Below are 22,204 nucleotides of genomic sequence, written 5' to 3'. Positions count from 1 at the left end.
TTTCTACCTTCTTTATTCTCCTCTGGAACTTCATCTCTTGTTTCTGTCTGGCTACTAGCTCCCAAACTGCTAAAGCCTCAAACTGTGCTGGCCTCGGTGATGGCTTTGTCTCATATAATGTCATTCGCAATTGACCCAAAATTCTTAAGTTAAACGTTCCATGTTCTGGAAACGCTAAAGCTCCCTGCTTCTCTGTCAATTGGCACAACTGTTTTAACCAAAGGCATGGTGAGACACCTCGCTCCTTCATCACAATATATGCTGGAGAATTTTCCGGTGGGGTTGGCTCCCCCACTGTCACCTTAATGTAAGAATCACCCTTTGTGGCACTTCTAAATGCTTTGAAAAACTTCATTTTCTCTGTAGTATATATATGCAATTCAATAATGAAATGACTTTTACTTCCGAGATTCCTTTCACCCACTTACTCAACCAACTGCCTCTTGCAGACGGCTGCCAATCCGCTCGCTACTCTTCTTACTAACCAACCTATCCCAGCGCGGCACACTCTGATGCCATACTCACACACTGCGGCTTGTCCTCCTAGACTTCAACTCACGCAGAACTAATGCAAAATATTGCGAGCACTTAATCCAAAAACCAATAATCAAAAAACAAATCATCTGGTTTACTACAGGAAGGTACACAATCGCTTCAGAGACCTTACAGATTTTCACTAATGGCCCTTTCGCTCATGTAGCTATTCCTCGTTCTCAGTCTCTCACATTTGAAAGTAAAATTCGACCCGTGAATTTCACTCTCAACTGATCAATGGGTCTGTGCTGGTGCACATAGGACTCGCCAAATCTCAGTCGAAAAATGTCTCTTACTCACTTACCTCACACACTGACTTGTTGACCACGCCCAATCAACCTACTAACCCAGACAGATTACAACATATAACCAAGTGTCCCCTACACTTGTCAGTATACTCCGGAGTCTTAGAGCACTCAGGGTCCGTACATCACAAACAACCACATGGACAATTTTTGAGCACAAAGCACCACACACATGTGAAGTTCGACGACTTCCTTACTCTCATAGTACGGAGTACACACACTCCTACTAACCTCAACTGGAGTACGCAAACTCCCTACTTAACCTCGACATACATCACAATTCACCTAAGATTTGCTTAAGCCTCTGCAAGCGCACTTACAAGGGGACGTGTATAGGCCGATGAACCTTTTGGATCGCATGGAATATCCTAGCTATGCAGTGACTAATGGTATTAAACAATCAGCACAACCAATTACTTATATTAAATCAAAACAATTATAACCATCAATTCATGAATAATCACAACTCCATAAAGCGTTTAACAATTTTTATTTCCCTATTAATTACAATACTAAGTCATTAAGAAGATTAAACTTTATTCATTCTTCTCAAAATTAATTCATCAAATGAACACCAACACATCATCTATTTCAAACTTTAGAAATCATATGCATGAATGCTTCAACATAAGCCAATAAAAATGAACACAAAGCATCAATGACAGAGTTCAGCAAGTAGTTTGTCAGTCATTTGTCACTGTCAAATGTCACCCCTAGGAAACCTACCTAACCAAGATTAGCATTAGCATATTGGACTTCATGCAAAATAACTTAGAAAACATGAATTTGGAAAACATCTTGCTACAAGAAAAACTATAAAACAGTGTAGATGTTACCTAGAAGAAAAGGCACAAGTTAATCAGTCACATTATCATAGCTATCTATCCACGGAATGGATCAGCAACAAAGTCAGTATTCATCTTCAGGTCATCAATAGATCAGCAACGCATCAGGATCTCAGAGTGTGAGCTCAATGACAGAATTTCAAACCGTGTCTCCTGACATCATCAATGTCTCACCCCTATTCTCCTGCATCTGAAGTCTCAGCCCCTTGTCATGACTTTTTATTAGGTTCTCTCAGTCCATCCCCCTAAATTCCAATTGGTCAGTCAATCAACAGATATGACTTTAACCTATAACATTAATTTACCAAATCTATACATTTTAATATCAGTCCTTTCTCAGCACGCCGATTGGTCCACTATACGATGTCCTCATCATCCGGCTCTTCAGGTATTGAAAATGTTGCATGTTCCTCTTCAGTCAGTGCTTCCATTGTTCAAGTCCTGGGAAAGTACATTTAGCCTACTCTACACAGAATTGTATCCAATTGTCTTCATCATCTCCTGTCGGTGGGTACATTGCAGAAAATTCTAGCTAAGTAACTTTTGCATCGGGTGGTTCTGGGTCAGGTTATGCTTCAACTTCTCTGCAGCGCGTTAGTATTGCAACTCTTCTTGTGAGGCCTGGAAAAGTTAGGCCTTAACCTCAGCTAAGTTAACTTCTATAAATGAATATAAACGTAGGTCATACATTTTAATATGACATATTACTACATTATTCGTTCACATTTTCATTACTTCGCACATCTCTTAATTATTTTAGCATGACTTCGTATAAATGGCTGCCAATCTCCGTGCTAACAATTTCAAACGTGCACATTATTTTCTCTACAACTAATTTCTCTATGAACTTTCATTAATCAAACTCATAATCATTCATTAATAAATTCTAATTAGCATATTTGCACCAGCAAGGTGCTCCTCTTATATTCAGGTTCCTGCTAAGTTATGCAACACCCTGCACTTCATTTGCTTTATCTATAGCAGAAATTACTTTTTGACTTTTTAATTTAAAAATATACATTTAAAATGAGGTGTGTAAAATGAGCACAATCAATTTTTTTCTATCAAGTACTTGAGTGCTGTGTCCTGATTTGTCTCAGCTTCCTTTAAAAACCTGCATGAATTTTGAGAGCACCGGGCTGCCTTTCAAATACATGAGCCGTGACAGAAATGTTGCAATACGGACGAAAGGGCAGCAGTAAGCATATCCCGCAGCTTTTGTCTTAGACCATAAATTAAACCAGGCATCATTACATTTGCCTACGGTTATCTGACTTTAGTCAACTCTGAAACATCAGAAGTGGAATTTATTTTCAGCACAAAATTTGATCAGAACGTGTATAAATACTTGGTCTTGAGCTATGGATATAGCTCAGAGGGAGTATTAAAAAAAGACCAACTTGCTGAACAAAAAAATCACATCTGCAAACTGCTATTCTTTGGTTTATTGTGTGCTGCAAAGTTGATATACAATTCAGACTGATTAGTTTTACAGCTAATAAAGAAATTTGTGAAGGTGTTCCTGTACAGCAGTAAAAATGTATTGTTTTTTAGTAATCTATTGGGACAATATGGCCTGAAGTCAGTTTGGTACCCCATTATCCATTGTCAAATTACTGCATCCAGTTAGACTTAAATGATTATGTTGGAATAAGGTGATAACGCGTCGCTATATGATTAATTTATACACGTTGGGACTCGTTTTAGGCCAATTAATCTTTTGACCCTGATTGAAGACACCTTAGGACGAGATAGCTAATCAAAATGTCAATCAATACGTCAATAATATCATCAATATTTATTACCACAATGCATTTCACCTTAGTCAATGATATTTAGTCAGACTCAAGACACCACCATGACCTTTCAGTCATGAATAACCACACCAGTTTAGTATGAATTTTGTGATATTTATTCCCTATTGGTTACAATTCTACTAATAAGTTTATTAGTCTCAAAAACAGAAAACACATTAGCATAGTCACAATATGGCAACTCTGATGAGAGTTCATCAAAGCAAGGATCACAAGCATCAGAACATAACAAGGCATGAACATAAGTTATCCTTAGCAGAGTATCATCAGCATGTTATTCAACAAAGCATAGATTCAGTCATTTGTCTATTTTCGTCAGTTTAGTGAACCCCTTTACTATCCTCAAATTAGCATCGGCATGTTGAGCTTCATGCAAAAACAATTTAGTAACAACAATTTGGAAAACATCTAGCTATGGTCTTTGTCAAAAGAAAAGCAGTTGGTACCTAGAAGGGAAAAGCAAACAGACAATCACAATTTCATTGTCATATGGTTACCCTCCAAGTTTGGGTCAGCACTCAGGTTCGGTCTTCGTCTTCAGGACATCAGTTGATTCGCCATCAGTCAGGAACTCAGCTCTCAGGTAAAGGGGCACTTCCCTCATAAGGAGGTAAAGTGTAAATGGGCAATCTAAGGACAAGAATGGTTTCAAGAACCAATCTAGTAAGTTACCAAACAGAGTGACAAAGTTTCTGGATCAAATCAATAGCATTTCCCTAACCAAAATCTCCCTCGTTTCTGGTCTCTCTAGTTCTGATTTACTTCCTGGTGTCAAGTGTTTTTATCCCCTTTTCGTTGTACATTCCCCTAAAAATGTTATTGGACATGGGGTTGCACCCCACTATCTTTAGCCAATTAACTTTACATTAGGTCATTGAATTTGTCACCCTATAACAGTTCTCAGGCATTTTATTGGTCCATATGATTGACGTCTTTAGAGGTAGAATGTCTGGTATGATTTCATCCTTTTGTAATTCTTTGCGCATCTTCGGTAAGTAGCTCCATTGCCTGTACCGGTTGGGGCAACCTTGTGCTTAATATTAATCTACACTGTTGCATTCAGTTAATACATTTCTACAAGCGCAATGAACTTCATGAGAACGGATCTACTATAGTTACATTCAGCTTCTAGTTTGAAGAAAAAAACAAGAGTTCATGTCCTTTAGCAAGTCAGCACACTGCAAGTTAGAAAAATACATTTAATATGAGAGCCAGGCAGCTAGGCCTCAACTCATGCTAACTAAAGCCTAATGATTTATTAGCAAAACTCTTACATATGTCTATTATTATTTAGTGTAAAATCATATCATAACATATAATTTCAACATTATTAGTCAGTTTTATTAGTCCCCGTATATATTAGCGGCCACTCCCCGTGGGCACATTTCAAGTGCATGTTTTAGCAAAATACATTAATACAGTTTCTATGCAGCATTATTATAAATTAGTTCATAAACATTTCATGTTAATTTAGATGATATAAACTACGCTCTCTCAAAGGTATTGTTAAAAAGATATCCTAGCTTAAAGGTGCCATCCAATGTAAAAAAAAAAATTCCTAGTCGTGCTTCTCGTCCAATCAGCAACAATAGGTAATCTAGAATGTTGCTTTGTTTAATGATGCCAGGTGGGGATTTCAGCTGTCCTGTGACATCATTCACCTGATGGCCTGTTTGAATCAAAACTAATGTAAAGAATGTCATCTTTCTTTTTCCTCACTCTACAGAAAGCATTCTACATGTAAACTTCCCCGTTACCCACTACCACATATTGCGTCATGATTTCATTCCAAGAGCCATATTATGAAGAAATTACCAGCTAATTGCAGAGCTAAGTGCCTGTTTCTTGCATGCGATGTTTCTAAATTCCGACATATAGGGGGTCATTCTGACCCCGGCGGTCTGAGACCGCCGGGGCCAGGGTCGGCGGGAGCACCGCCGACAGACCGGCGGTGCCCCGCAGGGCATTCTCTCCCGCCGGTTTCCCGCCGCCCTGCAGAGTCCCCCATGGCGGCGGAGCGCGCTCCACCGCCATGGGGATTCTGACACCCCCTACCGCCATCCTGTTCCTGGCGGGTCTCCCGCCAGGAACAGGATGGCGGTAGGGGTTGCCGCGGGGCCCCCGTAAGAGGGCCCCACAAAGTATTTCAGTGTCTGCCATGCAGACACTGAAATACGCGACGGGTGCCACTGCACCCGTCGCACCCCTGCAACTCCGCCGGCTCCATTCGGAGCCAGCATCCTCGTTGCAGGGGCATTTCCGCTGGGACGGCGGGTGCTCTTTTGGAGAGCGCCCGCCGGCCCAGCGGAAATGTAAGAATGGCCGCCGCGGTCTTTTGACCGCGGTGCGGTCATTTGTCGGCGGGACTATGGCGGGCGGCCTCCGCCGCCCGCCATTGTCAGAATCAGGGCCATAATGTCTCTGTTATAATGTATGATATGTAAAGAGAACAAATTGGAAATAGAGAGAGGGAATCTCTCCTCACCATTTCGAACTTGTTCTGTTTAAAGTTCATGCATAAACGCAGAGAAGTTCAGCACTGAGCCAAGCCAGCGTACTAAGGCCCATATTTATATTTTTTTAGTGCTGCATTTGCGGCATTATTTGATGCAAAAGAGGCACAAAACTCCAAAATACAATTATATTTTGTAAGTTTGCGCCGCTTTTGCGTAAAAAAATTACACAAATGCGCTGCTAAAAAAGTATAAATATGGGCCTAAGGGCCTCATTTAGAAACCATTTGCAGCACCACTTTGTCTCTTTTTTATGATGCAGCAGTGGTGTTAGCAGTGCACTACACGGTTCCATATTTACAAACTGACGCATAGGGCCCAATGACTCAGTTCTTAAAGCCCTGAGTCACATTATACCTGTACCAGATATGACAGATGCAGGGTAGGCATTCTCATGGGAAAAGCTATGCAGAACTGATGCATTTCAATTTATAAAATTTTACTGTCATTCTGCGACTTCACTGCGTCAAAATGTTACCGCCAGCACAGAGCAGGCGTAAAACCGATGCTGGGCTTTATTCCAAAGGGAGACTCCTCGCATTGCTGGAGTTGCATTAGGTTAACAACGCTACTCCAACAATGCGTGAGTTTAGCTCCAACAGATGTGTCAGGATTTCTGACATATCTGTGAAAACAACTGCCATGGAACTCTGTATTATAAACTCAGCCATCCATGACGTCACTAAGGGATGCATGGGAAGCACAAGAAATCTGGCGCATTGATGGCAATGCATCACATTCCTGTAAATGAGGCCCCTAATCTTGCACTTGTGTAAGGCCTTTATTATGAAATAGGACATTACATATAGTATAAAGAACTGAATGAATAATACAATTACTGGTGGGATACATTGCTACCACACTGGGAACTTTGGCCTTATCTTAATGTTGTTTTCTGCACCAGCACCGACGGGGTCTGTGCGCTTCTTTTTGGAGTCATGAGTGCATACATTAACTCGAAATATCTATAAGTTACTGCAGATTTTTTGGGGCAGCAGAGCTTGAAAACACAAAAAGGTATTACCTTAGAACTCTCATGAGATAATGTATGCTCTCATGGTTGCCAAAATGAAGTGCACAAACTCCTGGTACAGTGGTAAGCTCAGAAAATGACATCATGATACGACCTGTCATCTGCCCATGGTGACTTACAGAAAGAAACAGTGGTTCCTCTAGCAAATTTGTATAGTTTATCCAGTAGCAAAAAGCGAAAGGAGACTTTATGCGAATTGCTGGGCAATTTGGTGGTATTTATCAGGGCAGCTCGGTTTAATACCAGCACCGCTTGTAATACTGGAGATGTACACACAGTGGTGCAAGAGAAAAAGTTCCAATATCCTGACTGCAATGTTTACAATCGTAACGGTTACTAGTTGGTTCGCAATCACAGCTTTTATCATCTTTTTTCTAAGTATAATGCCTCTTCCCTTTCTTTGCTACTCTCTCTTGCTCTGTAGCTCTCGCTCAGTTATTCTCAACCTTATGTATTGTCCTTTCCCCAAATAACTTTTGTCTCAGGGACTGGATAGATAAGTGTTTAGACAGAGAAAATGTTTTTAACTTTGTGTCAAGTATGTTAACAATACCATGTGATTGGGCAACAGGTCACAGTGTTGTAGGAAACCAGGTTCAACTTTAACTTGCCTTCTTTATAACGCTGACTGACTTAGATGAACATTTAGAAAGGGCGTTATCCTGCTGTAAAGAATAAAAGTGGGTAAAATGTGACTGGTCCTACAAGGATGGACACGTAATCGCTAGAAAGGGAGGCGGTGCCGGTACACTCTATTTTTTCTAAAGAGAGATTCGCTCGCACATGTACATAGTTTAAAAGTTCAGATGCCTGAGCTACGACAGAGCAGGACTCAGGAAAGTGGTTAGATCCTGTTCAAGGAATTATTGCCATGGAAGAAGATGGAGGAGCAGAGGAGGTGAAAGAATACAAAAGGATAAAACTGAAGAAGGTGAAACTGTGAAATGAGAAGAAATGAGAAGAAAAGAAGAAGAGAGCAGAAGTAGGGGAAAGGTGTGAAATGAAATAGTGCTGTGAGGGTGAATTGCTGTGAGGGTGTACTGAACAATGTAGTGTGGAAAATGTTATAGCGATAGGGAAGAGCAAGAGAAAGTGACAGGAAATGGAGGAAGAGAGAAAATATGGAGACAGTGTTTGAAAAAGGGCAGAGCTAGCATGACAGAGGGGGAATACATATATTGCACCACCGGTAATTGTAGCTGCGTGGTTATGGTTAAGGCTCAGTTGTCATTGAAAGGTGTTAATTTCTTAATTTAGCATAATATGAAAAATCTGCACACAACTATCCAGCCAAAAAGACTACCCACCAAAGTTTTCTCTGGGCAACTTTAATTTTGGAGAATCAAAAACGGAGGTCAAATAAGTTGCATTTTTCCATTTTAACTATCAAAGGAAACGATGCACTCTTTTACAGGAAACAAAGGGACAAAGGGCCAAATGTAGCAAAGTTTTGCGAGTCGCAAATGGCCCGATTCGCAACTTGCTACACTGCAAAATCGGAAATGGGATGCAAAAATCCCATTTCCGTAGTGCAAATTGTGATGCGAGCCATTACCGACTCGCAAATAGGAAGTCGCAATTTGCAAGTTACAAACCATATGAAAAAGCCACTCGCAAATTGCGACTAGTCGCAAAAAGCCCATTTTGCACACCCAAATTACCACTAAGTCAGAGCAGGCGGTAACCAGAACCAAAGTATAAAAGGAGACCCAGAAGGCATCTGGGTTACTCAAAATGGCTGAAATTTATGTGATAGCAAGGAGGAGGAGAGTCCACGCCGCCCAGCAGAGGAGGAGGAGGAGCCAGAGACAGGAGAGGATATACAGAACCAGGCAGACACTTTTCCAACAAACTGAGGAGGAGATTTATGACAAATACAGACTCAGCAGTGCAGCAATATTAGAATTAATTGAACTACTCAATCCGCAGCTTTAACGCCAGACTGTGCGCGGCAGCGCCATCCCCACACATGTGCAAGTGCTATGCTCACTGCACCTCTTGGCTTCGGGTAGCTATCAGGGGGTGATTGCAGTGGCAGGTGGGGTATCCCAAAGTGCACTCTTATGGTTATTCAGATGTTTCCTAGATGCCATACTCACACACATGTCCAGATACATATACAACCCAGGAATGAGGCAGAAATTAACAGCACCAAGTTGGACTTCTACAGAATTGCCAACTTCCCTCGTAATAGGGTGTGTGGATGGGACACATATACAAATTTGCCCTCCTGCAAATCTGGAATATCTGTTCCGCAATAGGAAATGTACCCACTCACTGAACATCCAGGTGGTATGTGACGCCCATAATGTCATCACTGACATTGTAGCCAAATTTCCAGGGAGTACACATGACTCATACATATTGAGGCACAGTGGGATACACCAACGCCTAGAACGTGGGGAGTTTGGAGACGGATATCTATTAGGTATTGCTGACTACACCCTGAAGCCATACACACAGGTAACTGTAGAAACCATCCATGCCCTGCTAACATTGCTTATTTTTGCCAAACAGGTGACATTGCATATGCGCTCAGACCATGGATACTTACCCCGTACCTAACACCTGGCAATGAGAATGAGAGGCGATATAACAGTGCACATCGGCGGACCAGAAATGTCACAGAGAGGACCTTTGGACTGTTAAAGGCAAGATTCCGATGCCTCCACAGAAGTGGAGGTGCGCTCCAGTATGCCCCAATAACAGCATTCAAGATCGTTGGCGCATGCGCAATACGACACAACATTGCCACCAGACGTGGCCTACATCTCACCCCTGAAAACCCAGATTCGGAGGATGAGGAGTAAGAGCTACCACATAGCCAGCCTGGAGATAGAAGCATTGCAAATCAAGACAGACAGAGACGGGACCACATTGCAACCCAATACTATGGAAGGTACGTGGCAACTGTCACCACACTCATTAATGTCACACAAAAAGAGACCAGTTGTGTAGTGGAACAAACAAAACCTTTTAATTTGTGAACCAAATGTTGCAAGAATATAACTGTCCGGAAGGGGCTGCACATGTCCACTCTTTATGAGGACACATTAACTTAATGTGCCTCATGAGTCCTGCTGTGTTATGGCCTACACCCTCCTCCTGGTTCAGTCAGAATGGCTCATTCCAGGTGAATCTGCTGACCCCTGCCGTGCACTTCCACTCCTCAGTACACGTGGGTCAGTTGCAGATACACTGCTGATAGTGGACCCCTCCTCACTGTCCATAGGGGTCTCACCTGTGCCCCTTGACACCTGCCTGGCCTCCAACATGTCCACTGCATGGCTAATGCGGCCCAGTTCCCGTGCCACATCCCCTGCAAAGTGGCCAAGTTCGACCTGCAGACTCACGGTCCGTCTTGACAGGCCTGTAGTGTTCATGGCAAGACGCCCAATGGACGTTGCCATGCGGTCAAATCTTGTGACTAGGTTGCGCTCCCAGCGCCTTGCGCTGCGTCTATCAGCCACCAGTTCCGTCACTAGTTGGCGGATTGACTGGGTGAGTTCGCTCACATTGTCATTGAGTCTTGTGAACTGTGAATTCACATCAGCCAGGCCATGTGTCAGGTTATTTTCCAGTCTGTGTAAAGCACCTGATATTAACCGTAATTGCCTTGTTTGCAGGCGCTGACCAGTAAGGAGGGATACAGACATTGCTGCCTCCCCTATCTCCTCCTGGGGCACTGCCTGGACTTGGCATCTGCATCTGCGACATGGTTGTGCTGCTGGCTCTGGACGCCTGACTGTGTGGCTGGGGCCAGGGGTCATATTTTCTTCCTCCATGTCCTGCACTTCTTCTGGAGGGGACTGTGGTGGTGTCGTGCTGGGCCCTGGAATAGCTGCTACAGCCTCCTGCACTGCCTGTGGCCTGCTGTCTCCTTCCTGGATGGTGTGGCTGGTGGGGGTGTCTATGGGAGACCTGTGGGACCTAGGGAACACACTGTCAGTCTCTCACATCCGTTGTATGCCTCATAATAAACATTTGCCTATATGCTGCCTACTGTACTACATTGCCCACAATGCACCATTCTGGTGGTTGCTAGTCTGGAATGGAGCCAGTCTGGTTGTGCCTGCTGCTGTGTATTTAGAGAGTGTGGATATTGCATTTGTAGGTGTGAATGCATATTTCATGGTACTCACTTTTGGATGTCCCTTGCGCAGAAGTGTCCAATGCTCCTATTCCTGACACAGCCTCAGGCTCCAGTGTCTACTCCACCAATTCCTCCATGGCTGTGGGTGATGGGATGGTGGATGGGCCTCCTCCTGTGCCCCTCATTTCCCTGAGGCGCTCTGCCACCCTCTCCTTTGTTCTGGAGCGCAGGTCGTACCACCTTTTTTTTATTTCATCCAGGGTTCGGTGGCTCACCCCAATGGCATTGATCCTCTCCTGGATTTGCAGCCAGATCTTCCTCTTCTCAGTGTCTGGGACACTCAGGGCTGCCTTGCCAAAATGTTGGTCATGGTGCTGGCAGCATTCTTCTGTTAGCACCTCAAGTTCCTTTTCAGAAAATGTGAGTTTCCTTTTGCTTGCTGCACTGCCTGTGTCTTCCATGGAGGCAGCAGATCCTCTCTCCAGGTTGTTGCACAGCAGTTTGAAAAGGGTGTGGACCTCCCTCCTCCTAGGTGTATTTGATGACTTCCTGGTTCTGATGTCATCAGCAAGAGCCAGGAAGTGTTTTTCAAACTGTTATGCTGCACCTGCATGCAATTTGCGGGCCAGTCGCAAATTGCGACACCTGACTCGCAAATTGCGAGTTCGCTTTTAGCGAGGTCGCAAAAAGCGACTTCGCTAAAAGTGAATTTGCAAACTGCGGTGCGACATCATTTGTGAGTCGCAATTTGATGTCGCTTTTTTTCTTGGATCCCATTTTGCGAGTCGGAAATTGCGATTCGCATTGACTCGCAATTTCCGACTCGCAAAGTTTTTCCTACCTACATCTGGCCCCTAATTACACCGCGATATTCATGAAACTAAAGTTTTAATGTGCACAGTTCTTTCATTCGGTTCGGTATATTCCATTTAGTTGTTTTTGAGATATTTACATTACAAAATTGTCAGTTGGGCTTCGAATTGTTGATATTTGTATATGTGGACTATTTGTCAATGGATCTTTTGAATATTTAGATTCTCGAATAATCCAAAGATGAAACTTTTGCAAAATAAACCAATGCAGTAGGGAGAGAGACCATGTTCACCTTTGTTCAACGCCAGATCTGTGGGTGCTAGGAGAGAAAGAGAGCAAGACAGAGCACGTGATAAAAAGTGAGAAGAGAAAGGGGATATAATGACAGACGGGAGAGAACAGACTAGGAATATGGAATAATTAGAAAAATAAATACAAACAGTGGTAGAGAAGGAAGAAATATGTGTGAGAGCAGTTCATTCAGAGAGAGATAGGCAAGTTTACAAAAAAAATAAGCATAAAATAAATTGCTCGGTTGCGTGTAGCTCTTCAAACATTTGTACTCTGCGGAGGGAACCATACATCTCTTTTGCCTGCATTAATTTCTCGTCAGTAAATATTGGTGTTATATTCCACCCCTCAGTGGTATGTAGTGAATGTAGAGTAAAGCTGCTCCTTAAGTGACTGAACTACTGTATGATGTCTGAATAAAACACCCTAATGCTTCTCATGGTAAAATATTGCTATCTTGGTTACGTTTATTTTTTTACAATAGTTAGGTGTTTAGAACGGTGAGCTCTGACTTGAGAATTAAGCAACACATAACATTGCGCCAATACTTTTTGGGGTATATTTCAAAGATGTTTAGTACAAAATATGAATAAGAGTTTTAATATGAACCATAAACATCATTGTACATACCCATATAATGGTAACATGCTCTCACCTTTAGCAATTTTTGAAGCATGAAAATTGACAAAGATCTTGTTGAAGCAGATATGTTAATTAGAAGTATTAACGAGTGTTATGTGTTCTGATTAACTAGAAAATGATAGAAATAATTAACCATAGTGAAATTAATGTGCACGTTTGAAAATGTGCCCACTGAGATGGGCCACCAGAATGCACGAGTTATACAAAACATTATAAAAAATATGTGAAATGTTGAAAATGTGTAATAATAATGTAGTAATATGTCATATTGAGATGTATAACGTATGTTTTGCATTATATTGTAGGGTTAACTTCGCCAAAGTTGTGGCCTAGTATTGCCAGGCCTCATGCAGCAGCAGAATAATCATGCAATGTAGAGAAGCCAATGTGCCGAACTGACCTCGAACTACTCGTTGTTAATAAAGTCTACTTAGCTAGAATTTTTTGCAATGTACCGGCGGACAGGAGATGAGGGAATCAAACTTGCAACATAGACTGTGTTGAGCAGACAAGGTGTACTTTCCCAAGACTCGAACAATAGAGACACTGACTGGAGAAGAAGATGCAACATTTTTCATACCTGATGAGCCGGATGATGAGGACATCGTTCCATGAACCAATCGACAAACTGAGAGTGGCGTAATATTAGAATTCATAGATTTGTAAATTTAAAGTTATTAGTTAGGGAAATAGCTAGTGATCAACTGACCAATTAGGAATTAGGCGATAGACTGGGCAAGTTTGATATAATGTTGTGACAAAGGGAAAAAACTTCAGAACTGATGCAGATGTTAAATGTCGGAGGTTAGGCGTGGATATTTGGAGAGATTCAGGACTCTGTTATTGGGCTCATGCTCTTCAGAGCCTGATGCGTTGCTGATCGACTGATGACCTGAAGACGAAGACTGACTTTGTTGCTGATCCATTCCGTGGATAGGTAGCTAAGACAATGTGAGAGATTAACTTCTGTGCCTTTCTTTCTAGGTACCAACTGCACTGTCTAAATAATCTTTTCTCTTAGCTAGATGTTTTTCCAACTTCATGTTCCAAATTGTTTTTGCATGAAGTCCCACATGCTAATGCTAATCTGGGTTAGGTAAGGTTCCTATGGGTGATGCTGACAGTGACAAATGATTGTCTAACTGGTGGCTGAACTCTGCTATTAATGTTGATATATTCATCTTTGTTGGCTTATGCTGAAGCATTAGAACGTATGTTTTCTCAAGTTCTGATTAGATTATGTTATTGATGGTCACTAATGAATAAATTTTGATCTGATTGAATAAAGTTTGAATTAACCTTATGGATTGGGTTTTTGTAACTAATAGGGAAATAAAAATTGTTAAAACGTATACTAGGTTGTGGTTATTCATGAAATGTATCACTATTGACTAATAATAACAGATTTTTCTTGGTGGTTATTGATTTGTATATTATTATTGATGAACATTGGTTATTACATAGCTAGGATACTCCATGTGAATCAAAAGCTTCAGAGTTTTTTACGCGTCCCCTTGTAAGTTTACTTACTAAGGACAAGGCGCGCTGGCTGTTTTTTGTATCAGCTTGATGGTTAGTTTCCTTGGCCCAGAAATTACTTTCCCAGATCCTGGATCCCGCTAGTAAAGTTGGGTATGTTCTCGACGTTCTAGTGATAGTGTGAAAGTGGTAGGTTGTGCTTGCAAAGGCTTATTCAAACCACAGGTGAATTGTGACGTATGTGAAGGAAGTAGGGAGTTTGCATACTTCAGTTGAGGTTTAGTAGGAGTGTGCATACTCCGCAGTAGGGGAGTAGGGAAGTTGTAAAACTTCATATGTGTGTGGCGCTTTGTGCTCAAAACTTGTCCACATTGTTGTTGGTGATGTACGGACCCTGCGTGGTCTAAGACTCCGGATTATATTGACAAGTGTAGGAGACACTTGGTTACATGTTGTCATCTGCCTGGTTTAGTAGGTTGATCGGGAGTGGTCAACAAGTCTGTATGTAAGTTAAGTGAGTAAAGGAAATTTTCGACTGAGATCTGGCGAGTACTATGTGCACCAGTTGTGAGTGAAATTTGCGGGTCAAATTTTGCTTGCAAATGTAGGAGACTGAGAAAGAGGAATAGCTGCATGAGCAAAAGGGCCATCAATGAAAATCCGTAAGGTCTCTGAAGAGATTGTGTACCTTCCTGTAGTAAACCAGCAGGTTTGTTTTTGGTTATTGGTTTTTGGTTAGTGCTCACAATAATTTGCATTAGTTTTGTGTGAGTTGGAGATCAGGAGGACAAGCCACAAGACTTTGTCAGCCGCAGTGTGTGAGTGTGACATCAGAGTGAGCAGCGCAGGGATAGGTTGGTTAGTAAGAACAGTCGCAAGTGGATTGGAAGCCATCTGGGGAGTTAAAGTATTTTCCTTATTGAATCAATAACACAAAAGATAGAAAAGATGAAGTTTTTCAAAGTGTTTAAGGGTGTCATGAAGGGCGATACATACATTAAGGCGACAGTGGGGGATCCTACCCCACCGGAAAATTCTCTGACATTTATTGTGATGGAAGAGTGACGTGTCGCACCATGTCTTTGGTTAAAGCAGTGGTGCAAATTAACAGAGAAACAGGGAGCTTTAGCGTTTCCAGAGCATGCAACGTTTAATTTGAGAATTTTGGGTCAGTTGCGAATGACACTATATAAGACAAAGCCGCTTCCAAGACCGGCACAGTTTGAGGCATTAGCGGTTTGGAAGCTCATAGCAAGAAAACAGCAAGAAATGAGATTCCATAGGAGAAAAAGGAAGGTGGAGAAGTCCTTAGCAGAGGCGAGATGGGATTGGGAACAGAAGAAGTGGAGAGTGATGACATTGCAGGGTGTTAAGTTGTTTCCTGCTATCACAGAGGAAGATGATTCAGAAGAGAAAGAGGACACTAGCAAGAGTGAGAAGAGTTTGTCAGGGGGTAAGAAGGAGAAAAAGACTTATGTGGAAGAAGAAGATTCAGACGTTGAAAATCTTATTACTCAGGTGTTGAATGACAGACCTCCACCATATGCAGTGCATGAAGGGGGTCCAAGTACTAGTTCTGCTCCAACTGCCCCAATTCAAGTGTTGGGGACAGTGGGACCAGTGCAGACAGATAATGGACATGGGGTAGTGCAGAGTACTCCCAATGCAGTGACTACTTCGGTGGTCCAAGCGCAGATGCACCCCCCACCGATACAGAGAATTTATCCAGAAGTACCAATTCTTGAAACAACTTCAAACTTAGTAGTTTCTACGGAGCAAGTGGTTCTGAGGCCGATGCTAGTTCAGACCAAGCTAACACCAATTTTGTTGCCTCAGGCACAGCCACAGGGATTGCCGAAGTTCACACCAATGACAGGGACACAGTCAGATGTGACACCAGTGATGAATCAGGGGTGATATTTTGTCATTCACAAACGATTATCCAAAACTGAGAGTGAAACTGGTTGAGTGGTACCAACAGACAGATAGATTTGTAAAACTTTGAAATGTCTGTGGGAAGACTTGAATACTCTGTTGGAGATTGTGGTTCCAGCTGATTTGTGGGTTGAGTGCAAGCGAGCAGTGGATTGGACGTCGAGTGAACCGGAAAGAGATAGATTTACAGGTGCACCATTACCTGAAGTGATGAAATATTATTATAAGGTGATTGAGTTCGTGAAGACAAGAATTTTGCCTAAAAATATTGATTGGCAGAGAATTGACAGGGCGGGAAGTAAAAGAGTCGATACATACTTACTATAAGAGATTGCTGAAAGCATTCAAGGAGTACAGTGGTAAAGAAGCACTTGAGCCGAAAGACATGTTGCACTTTGTGTTCAAGTTCGTGGAAGGATTGAGACCTGAAATGGGTCAGATGATTAAGAGTCATTTTATTTGTTGGCAAGCGAAACCAATTGATGAGGTGTTGCAGTATGCGAAATACTGTAGGGATGAGATTGAGTTGAAGTAGAAAAAGTTGAAGGAAAAGGCAATGGTGATGCAAGCTAAAGCAGCTCAAACAGGAGTGTAGGGAGCTTTAGTGCAGCAGATACCACAGCAGCAGGGAACTGTTATGTTCCAACCTCAGGTGTGAGGTAGGGGTCGTGGAGCCAATATCAATCGCGGTCCGGATTTGAGCACTGTAGTGGTTCAGAATGATGTGCAAGAGATTAAAAAGATGTTACCGTGCCATCTTTGTGGAAACGTGAGACACTGGAAGCGGGAGTGTCCGTTGATGGTGCAGGGTGGTGTTGTTCAGCAAAGCAGTGTTGTCAATACATTTCAAACTGTAAAAGTCCATAGGATGAGAGAACTTAATCCTAATTTTCAGAATAACACTAATCAAGTGCAGAGTTTTCAACCCATGCAGCAGGTGCAAATGCCTCATGCACAATTGACACAGTTGCAACCAATGCAGCAGCAGGTTCCTATGGTACCTAGACAGCAAATGCAGATACCTCAAGCCCTGATGGAACAGCAAAAGATGATGCTTACTGAGCAGGTCACAGGTCAGAGACAAGACAGAAGTAGTGACACAGTGCACCAATTCCGATTACATAGTGAGAATGAAATCAACGATGAATGGATGAGTAATAGTTCGGATGAGGAGCCATGTATGCTTGTAGCTTCATTAGAAGTAGATCAACAAGGACCCTTTGTGAAAGGAATGATGATGGGTCACAGGGTCTCATTCAGAGTGGACGCAGGAGCTACACGCTCTACAGTGAGGAGTGCAGAAGATCCAAACTTACCTCTTTCAGGCAGAACAGTTCAGGTTGTGGGGGTAGCAAACAGATGGTTGAGAAATCCGATCACAGATCCAGTACAGGTGAAGATCCGCAACTTCCAGGGTCTGCACAAGTTTGTAGTTTGTGACTTGAGTCCAGTATCCCTACTGGGAAGGGACTTAGGGCCATATGTATGAAAGCTTTTTCCCATAGACACAGAATGGGTAAAATCCTTTGGTACATCTGGCCCTTATTGTGCAAGACCAGATGTTCGATTAATTGTCCAACTGCTGGAATAGTGGTTCAAACGATTAGTGATGATGAGGAAGAACAAACTCCTGAAACTGAGAATGAAAACATTAATGAAGAATACCCATTGTCTGAGTTTTTCCCAGTGTTCACTGTGAAATAATTATATGCAGACTTGCAGGTAACAGTACAGAAAAATGTGTGGGACCTGACAGGTAAAGAAGTGGGTCTGATCAAGGGAGTGGAGCCGATTAAGGTCACCTTGAAACCGAAAGTAGTGTTTCCACAGTTTCCACAGTATAACATGGCACAAGATGTTCTGATGAAAGTGGCACAAATAATTGGAGACTTTCTGAAACAAAGGGTTTTGAAAGAAGGGTTGAGCAGTCCATGTAATTCACCGATAATGGGCTTGAAGAAGCCTTGTGGGAAAGTGCGCATTGAGCAAGATTTGCGAAAAGTGAATAACATGGTTGTCAAGTGTCCTATAGTGCCGAACCCAACAGTAATATTGTTTCAGATTTCATGCGTTGCAGAGTGGTTCACAGTGGTTGATCTGTCACAAGCTTTCTTTTCTGTGCCTCTTCATGAGGATAGTCAGTTTCTCTTTAGTTTCAAATTCCTAGACAGAGTCTACAGCTGATGCAGGCTTCCTCGAGGGTATACGGAGTCACCGTCTCTGTTCAATCAGATTTTGAAAAAGAATCTGTAGTTGTTGGAACTACCGTACCAATCGACTCTAGTGCAGTACAATGATGACTTACAGATTGCATCCAGGACAAGGGACGAGTGTGAGTATGACTTGATTGCCCTATTAAATCATTTGGGAAAATATGGACATAAGGTGTCACCTTTGAAATTGCAGTACTGTCAGAAGTCAGTAAAATACCTGGGACACCAAACTGAGAAAGGATCAAGGAGAATTTCCAGAGAAAGGATTACAATGATATTGCAGAGAAGTCCCTAACTTCACAGAGAGATGTCAGAATGTTTCTGGGAATGTAGGCTATTGTCTTCAATGGATTCAAAATTTTGCTGAGATTGCCAAACCATTGCAGCAGCTGACACATGATGAGGTTACAGATCCCATTACATTAGACCAGGATCAAATGAAAGTATTCACTGAGTTGAGAGAGAGTTTGTGCAGAGCTCCAGCGTTGGGAATGCCTGATTGCACAAAACCATTCATATTCTTTTGTCATGAACGTGATGCTTGTTCTTTGTCTGTCTGGACACAGGTCCATGGAGGCGCTTCAAGCCCAGTAGCTTATTTTTCAGTGACTTTGGACCCAGTCGCAGCAGCCTTACCAGGCTGTTTGCCTGCTGTTGAGGCAGTTGGTCAAAGCCTTTCGCAATGTGAGGGAGTAGTGATGGGATACCCTCTAACGGTAATAGTTCCTCACTCTGTTGAGATCTTACTGACAAGGACGAAAACACAGTATTTGACTGGTGCCAGACTTACAAGGTACAAGACAAGCATTCTAGGTGCTCCAAATGTAACATTGAAAAGATGTACAGTGTGGAACCCGGCAACATTACTTCCAAGTGATACTGTTGAAATTGAAAAAGAGGAAGACATTGATCATGATTGTCTCGAGATAACTGAACTGTGTACAAAACCAAGACCAGATATCAGAGATACACGATTGGAAGAAAATGACCAAATTGTCTTTGTTGATGGCTCATGACTCAGAGATGGTACAGGAACATTGAGAGCAGGATATGCTTTATGCACAATTACAGGGACATTAGAAGCTTCTTGGCTTCGGGGTGTATATTCTGCACAAGTAGCAGAATTGGAAGCTCTTACCAGACCGTGCCATGTATCTGCTAGACTGAGAGTCACTATCTATACGGAGGGGCAGTATGGATTTGGAATTGTTCATGATTTTGGTCAGTTATGGTCGCAAAGAGGTTTCTTGACCTCTACTGGTTCACCAGTAAGAAATGGCGTCAGAATAAGAGCCAGATGTACCAAGAAGGCCTTTTGCGAGTTGGAAATAGCGATTTTTAAGAAATCGCTATTTCTGATTCGCAAAATGCAATGTATCACATTTGCGATTCGGTAATAGCGATTTCTTAAAAATCGCAAATGCTATTACCGGATCGCAAATTGCGATACCGGCCCCATTTGCACCTATGGGCCTGTAGGTCCATATTTGCGAATTTTTTACATTTCCAAAATTGCGATTTCCTAACTGGAAATCGCAATTTGGGAAATGCAAAACCCCAGAGTGCTGGGGGTCTAAGGCCCCCTCTGCTGCACCCCAAAAAGTTTTTTAGGACATCTAAGGTGCACACATGCCAAAAGGGCATGTGTGCTTTACATGTACATTTAAAAAATGCATTTTAAATGCATTTTTAAAATTTGCACATGGTTGTCACCAAGTTCAACTTGGTGGTAAATAGCGATTCCTTAATGCCCGAATCGCCGATATTACCGAATCGCAAATGCAATACATTGCATTTTGCGAATCAGAAATAGCAGACCCCAACGACCTCAAAAACTTCCGACCCATCTCCCTGCTCCCCTTTCCAGCAAAGGTGATTGAAAAAATCGTCAACACACAACTAACCAGCCACCTCGAAGACAACGGCATCCTAGACCCCTCCCAGTCCGGCTTCAGATGAAACCACAACACCGTAACCGCCCTTCTCACCGCCACAGACGACATCAGATGCCAAATGGACAACGGCGAAACATCAGCCCTCATCCTCCTGGACCTATCTGCCGCCTTCGACACAGTCTGCCACTGCACCCTGGAATCACGCCTCCACGAAACCGGAGTTCAAGGAAAAGCCCTCGACTGGATCGTCTCATTCCTATCAGGCAGAACCCAGAGAGTCCACCTCCCCCCCTTCCGCTCCGAAGCCACCGACATCATCGGCGGCGTCCCCCAAGGCTCATCCCTCAGCCCGACGCTGTTCAACATCTACATGGCCCCCCTCGCACAAGTGGCCCGACAACACAACCTCAACATTCTCACCTACACCGACGACACCCAGCTCATCCTCTCACTCACCAAAGGCCCGCCCACCGCCATAACCAACCTCCACAAGGGGATGAAATCCATCACCGAATGGATGAGAATCAGCCGTCTGAAACTGAACTCGGACAAGACGGAGGTCCTCCTCTTCGGATCCACCCCCTCCGCCTTGGGACGACTCCTGGTGGCCCACCGCACTAGGAACCCCACCGACACCGACCGACCACGCTCGCAACCTGGGCTTCATCCTTGACTCCTCCCTCACCTTGTCTAAACAGGTCAACGCAGTTTCCTCCTCCTGCTACAACACACTCCGCATGCTCCGCAGAATCTACAAGTGGATCCCGACAGAAACAAGAAGAACAGTGACACAGGCCCTCGTCAGCAGCAGGCTGGACTATGGCAACGCACTCTACACAGGCATCCCATCGAAAGACCTACTACCCCTCCAACGCATCCAAAACGCCTCGCCCGACTGATCCTCAACGTACCCCGCCACAGCCACATCTCCCACCACCTGAGAAACCTTCACTGGCTCCCCGTGGACAAAAGGATCACTTTCAAGCTTCTTACCCACACTCACAAAGCGCTCAACGACACGGACCAGCCTACCTAAACAACAGACTCAGCTTCTACACCCCCACCCGTCAGCTCCGCTCCTCTAACCTCGCCCTCGCCGTCGTCCCCCGCATCCGAAGAAAGACCTCAGGCGGCAGATCCTTCTCATACCTCGCCGCCAAAACCTTGAACACCCTCCCCACCAACCTGCGACAGACCCAAGACCTACTCACCTTCAGAAGACTCCTCAAGACTTGGCTCTTCGACCAGTAACTCCAGCTCCCCCCCCAGCACCTTGAAACCCTCACAGGTATGTAGTGCGCTTTATAAATCCAATGATTGATTGATTGATTGAATTTGCATTAAGGAATTGCTTCTTACATGTGCTTAGAAATCGCAAACAAGGAATCCTTATTTGCGATTTCTTATTTAGAGAGTCACAATATGCGACTCTCTAAACAGGGTCGCAATTTTAAGGAATCGCTATTTTAGCGATTCCTTAAAATTGCTTTCAGAATGCCTTTAATACATTCTGAAATGGCTTTGTGCAAAAAGCTTTCATACATCTGACCTTAAAAGAATTGCTGTATGCAATACAGTTACCTGAATAAATTGCCGTGGTGAAATGCAGTGCACATCAAAAGGCACAGGACTACATCTCACTGGGAAATGGGTATGCGGATCAAGTCGCAAGGTTTTGCGCATTGAACTGTATATAGTTCAAAGATAAGTGGGAATTGATGTCAGAAGAAGATAACCCATGTACAAGTTTTGCATTGAAAGTGATCAACACTTTGGAAGATTTGAAAACATTGCAAAGT

This window comes from Pleurodeles waltl, chromosome 1_2 (genome assembly GCF_031143425.1).
Source record: "Pleurodeles waltl isolate 20211129_DDA chromosome 1_2, aPleWal1.hap1.20221129, whole genome shotgun sequence".
In the NCBI taxonomy this organism is placed as follows: domain Eukaryota; kingdom Metazoa; phylum Chordata; class Amphibia; order Caudata; family Salamandridae; genus Pleurodeles; species Pleurodeles waltl.
The sequence above is the reverse complement of the archived record's forward strand: the minus strand, read 5'-3'. Positions refer to the sequence as shown.